The sequence below is a fragment of the Oncorhynchus kisutch genome, linkage group LG15 (assembly GCF_002021735.2).
Source record: "Oncorhynchus kisutch isolate 150728-3 linkage group LG15, Okis_V2, whole genome shotgun sequence".
In the NCBI taxonomy this organism is placed as follows: Eukaryota; Metazoa; Chordata; class Actinopteri; order Salmoniformes; family Salmonidae; genus Oncorhynchus; species Oncorhynchus kisutch.
Genome location: NC_034188.2, coordinates 69,718,886 through 69,724,208, shown reverse-complemented (window position 1 = coordinate 69,724,208; position 5,323 = coordinate 69,718,886). Strand labels below are relative to the sequence as shown.

The window sequence follows — 5,323 nt, the reverse complement described above, 5'->3', positions numbered from 1 at the left end:
ATGAAAAATTCGATAGCCCCTCTCTCTGCTATTACCGATAACGGGCCTATCTCCACATAACTGGATCTATCTATTGAATGCTGCGTTAACGGTGCCGTGAAAAGATCAAGTTCTGTCTTTATAGCTTCAGAGGACATTCGATGTAAAAGAGCCATGTCACTTATTCTTTTAGAAAATACTTCCTAGTATTCTTTTAGCCTGTTTTGGTACAGACCTCCTCACTTTACCCCGTCTTTGACTTACTGAGGTTCTTTTAACAGTTAACCGACGCTTTTTAGGTGCAGGTCTACGCCTTAAACCAGGGGGTCTCTTTTTTGGCCTTCGAGACAATATCATAAGCCCCGAGCCTTCTTGATGCTCCACCTCTGGTGACGCCCTTCGGGTCATAGCATTGGCTACAACCTCACTTACTATATTTTTAGCCGCTGATTTTAAATGTGGTTTGGCTATGCTGAAGCCTCTCTTCATAAACGGTAAAACCATCCTGAAGAGGTTACGGAATATACCTCCTATCCCCGAACCATACATTGTCGGCGCTCCATGATATCCTGGTAGTCCATTACCCACTTGATCCACATAGTATGAAACATAACGGTTAGGGTCGAGCTGATGGTGCTCCATAACCCTTTTATTTGTATTATGTTTATAAATATAATACAGCTATTATATATGTAGAGAGGTTTTGGTGGGTCTAAAGTGGAGTTTTACAATCGTTTTACCATAAGTAAATTCAATGTTTTCGTTCTGATCCGTTTTAAGCTCAACCAGAATGTTTTCAATATAGTTCTTGCTGACATGTACGTAGTGCGGCTTGTCATAATTGACAGTGACGATGTCCCCATCCTTGCCGTCTATATGAACTGTTCGCAGGAGGGGCACACAGCTGTCTCCGACCCTTTGATAGGTTATGATGTCGGTATAGACAAATATGTTGTAAAAGCCTGCATGTATATCCGCAGGGAATGGGAATAATTTATCGTTCACATACGTCCATTTATTGGGACCCATCCCCAACATGTAGGATAAATTACCGCTGGTCTTTATACCTCCGTTAGCAGGCCCTGAGATTTGTATCCTTTTATGGATTGGATTGTAGAATAGGAATATTTCCATCTTGTTCAGGGTTAGGTGTTCATTCAACTCTGAGACGATCCTGTCGACGGTTCTATAGAAACCTTTTTTAAGCTTAATAAGTTTCGCAGGTTCCGAGAACCTTTTGCAATAAAAATCACGGTCCTTAGCTTTGATATTATACCAACTATGGGGGTATGTAATCTCGCTGAGACCTACTTCCCAAGCCTCTGATAACTCTATAGGCTTTGGAAAATTGGTTGTATACTTCGAACTCTGATTATTACGATATATCTGTGCCGACGCATTACTGGGGAGAGTCAGGTAGAAGCCGCTGTGTTCCATGATGCCCAACTGTGTACACGCGAATGATGCGCTAGTTATCATGACTAGGGGTTTAAATTAACCCCCGTTGCCTCCACCACATCCTGCTCCAATACCCAACTGTTGAACTTTTGAGGCCAGTTTTTCCAGCGGACCAGCAACCATTTTTTACCCTTTTCTCTCTTCTGATCTAGAATCTCCTCCACGTGAAAGACTTTGTCTTTACCCAACTGGACCTTCTGTAATTCCTTCTCATAAAAAGATCCCTCTATAAGATCCCCGTCATAATCTTTTAATTTGTAGACCGGCGGAATGCGTGGCAGACATTCGGTAACGGTAAACAACTCCGAGCTAAAGCCTTGTTCGTATTTTTTGTCGAAAACACCCCTCAACTTTGATATACGCACCAAGTCACCCACTAGGAATTTAAAAGTCATTTTTTTCTTACGGCGAAGTGGGAACAAACCATACATATTTTTAAAGACTTGAAAAGAGTTTTCCGAAGAGACCTCCGAGGGCTTCATACGTATAGTCTTATGGTAGCTGTGGTTGTAACCGTTTACTAAATCCTGAACTATGTCTGTATATCGGTTGGTGTTGTGAGCTGTAAAATAGCGCCACATCCGCTCTTTCAAAGTCCTATTAAAGCGTTCCACAACCGAAGCTTTCAAATCAGAGCCTGTAGCAAAATGTACTATATTATACTTATTCATTAGCTTCTGAAATGTTTTATTAAAAAATTCTTTTCCGCCATCCGTCTGCACTTTCTTGGGGGCGCCTCCTGCCTTCAAGATCGATTCAAAGGCCCTGGTCACCTCTGCCCCGCTCTTATTTTTTAACACCCTTACATAGGCTAATTTAGAGAAAATATCTATAACCGTTAGCATGTAGCGATTTCCATCATTTTTATCGGCAAGGGACTTGTAGAGAAATGCTAATTCTTATGTAGGTGACCAAACTATTGTTGATAAAGGGCTACCACTCAGAGGTGAGCCTGTGGGGTCCCCTACAGGATAGCTCCCGCATTACACTAATGGCCAAAACCAGCGCACACACACATGATCTCCGTTGTCTCTGAACGTTGAATGCCCGAAGAGGATTCTACGATGACGGACAGACTACTGAGCCAATGGCGGAAGACTACAGACTACACCCCAGATGAACCAATCCAAAGATCCGATCTTCCAGAATCAACCTACATTCTTTCCTATATAATAGTGGTGTACTGATTGTAACGGTCTCTTCTTCGTCTGCGCTTCCGTACGAACCAGCGGGAGAGCCGTAATTACGCTGTTCTAGATATCTTCACTCTGAATAAACTGTAGCTTGTCATACAATTTACCACCTTGTCTGAATCGATCCTTGACCGACTCGTCCGTCTACATATCCAATTACTAACAGACTGCATGTCACATAGATCCGCCTGAAATTGGGATAATGGATGCGTAGAAAAAACTCTATTTCTTGGAAAATGTTTTCTTACAGGTTTATGTAGAGTGTAGGCATCTTGCTCTGATAACCATTCATTCACTTTAGCATCGCTTAACAGACTCCCTGTTTCTTCGACTATAGCTCTCTGTAAACGCTCTTTACCCCCATAAGACCCGGGGTTAGAGGGATTATAATATATGTTTTTCAACAGCTGCTCAGCCATCCTTCTTGCCTCTCTGAGGTACAATAACTGTAATGAGCCACTTTCATATAACGACAACATTTCAGTTTGTGAATTTTTATTTTAAGAATGCAACAATTATTACGTATACAGACAATTCAGGATTTGTTGCAAGATACAAGTCCCCGTTTTCTCAACAATCACAGCATGCAACACCCTGTATATATTGTTTAGATTTACAGGTTTGTTTCGCTGAATTTTTAAAACACACACGTCTGATATATAAGTATATAAACAACAAATATGATACACATTCACATTAAAGGGTGGTTCAAACAAATAATGTAAAATCTTAGCCAAAGTTATTTCTAGTTCTTCAGAATCCTCAACAAGCCTTGATACCATATGTGACCATTGTAAACTCTCGCCCGTATGTCGGACATGTTTCATGATTTGCTCCATTTTTAACACACGCTCTACAATAACCCCTGTATTGTGGTTTGTGTAGAACTTTACATTGTTCACTTTATTTTCAATAATCTGATGCATAACATTTGTAAGGTCTCTCAAAAGAAAAAATGTATTTATTCGCTCAAACATCGTAGACACATAGTTACCCATAGCTCTAAATAAACAAAATGTCACTCGGTCTCTTGGGATTTATTGAGCCAGAAAAGCATCACATCAGCCATCACAGCTTCCCTGTATTTGTTGTCGTCCACCAGGGTGTGTCGGATTTCTTTGAGTTTCTCATGGATGAAGAGGGCCTCCTTCAGTTCATGTAGGAAGGCTTCGGTTACCCCGTAAACTCTAGGGATAGACGGCGCAATACCCATAGACTCCAGGGCGATGACCAGCGCTGGTATAAAACGGCAGGACCACAGTCTTTTCACCAGCTCCTCAAAATGATTGAAAAAGTAGTATCTAGGAGGGTCGTAGAGGCAAGGATGACGACGCTGGCTGGGATGATTGATCTCACAGCCGATGCATTTTTCTCGTATATATTCGCCAATCACCACGTTTAAAAGTGTAGCTACAGAGGCCTTGATTGTATCCACAAAAACAGTACTGGCCACCCCATCAAACACATCCTCAGGCTGGGTAAATGTCGGGGGTGTCACGGGTCTTGCCAGGGGTGCGTAGAGTGTAGGGCTTCGTGGCATAGAGTCTTTAGTGTCGGGCCCCCATGACGTAGTGGCTTCCTCGTAGATGGTCTGGAGATCCATGGTGTATGCTGAAATGAAGAACTGTCTGCTTTTTTTCTTTTTATTGTAGAACAAGGCCCTTGGGTATCTGGGGGGGCGGGGTTAAAGCATCCGCTTACTTAGGTTTCTTCTGACGCTGTATCTTCTTGAGGCTCTTTTGCATCGTAATCTTTACGATTCGTATATATTATGCACTTCTTTAAATGAACAAGGCTCTGACGCTGTTGGCTCTGTACAAAGAGAGCATCCAACGGTTGCAACATTTTCAATTCCAGTACATCCCAACTGTTAAAAGGAATAAGCAGACGCAGTCGGGTATCCCCAGTCAGGCCACCACCCCTAAGTTTGTGGTTTCGGATTGCCTCGGTGCCGATATAGAACTCCACGCTGCCGCACGGTCGGCCATTCTTTCTTTGTATTTTCACCCTGTGAAATATTTGTCCTGAGGAGTCCGGGGTACCTTCCCAACGGGTCTCGTGGCCCGTGAACACACTATACCCCTTGGTGATAAGGCTCAGTTCAGGACACACAACCTTGCGAAAAACCGACCAGTCTTCAACACCATATTCCAAGCCTACAGTCTGGTCTGTATATTCTTCTCCTTCATCTACCGTATAGAGGGTCACTCTACAGGCCAGGTAATCAAACCGATACCCCCACTGCTGGCCATTAGACATCAACACTTGATCTGTCAGAGCATTTGCTGGCGGTATTTGGGTTCTATACACATTTAAAAAACGTTTTTTTGGCGCATCATATATTGCTGGTTGATACTTTGCCCTTGCTCTATGGGCAACCCGAAGGCCTGTTTCAGTTGTTACAGTCATCACTGCTTTGGTACCGATCCCAAATTCCATGGTTATTCTTAAGATCTTGTGCACTCTTAAACAGGTATTGTTCAGCGGCTTTATAAGGGGCCTTAACCAACCCAAACCGTGAGAAACAGTAACAGGTTGACCTGACACATGGTCACTTACTCAACCCAGGGCATGCACCCTTCTACATGACATAGGGTCATAAATCATTACATAGGGTCATAAATCAGGCTTGGGTCATCAATCATTAACGGCCTGTCAAAGGGACCCTTACTCACCCCATAGCCCCCACCTAA

General features: G+C 42.9%; 1 protein-coding gene across 1 annotated transcript in view; it reads right to left on the bottom strand.

Moving 5' to 3' along the window:
* LOC116353682 (uncharacterized) overlaps positions 1-4,438 on the bottom strand; it is a 6,957-nt gene extending 2,519 nt beyond the window's left edge. Inside the window, exon 1 of the mRNA XM_031791354.1 lies at positions 4,364-4,438. The gene's annotated coding sequence lies outside the window, so the exon portion shown is untranslated. The remainder of the gene's footprint in view (positions 1-4,363) is intronic.
* Positions 4,439-5,323: the final 885 nt, after the last annotated feature.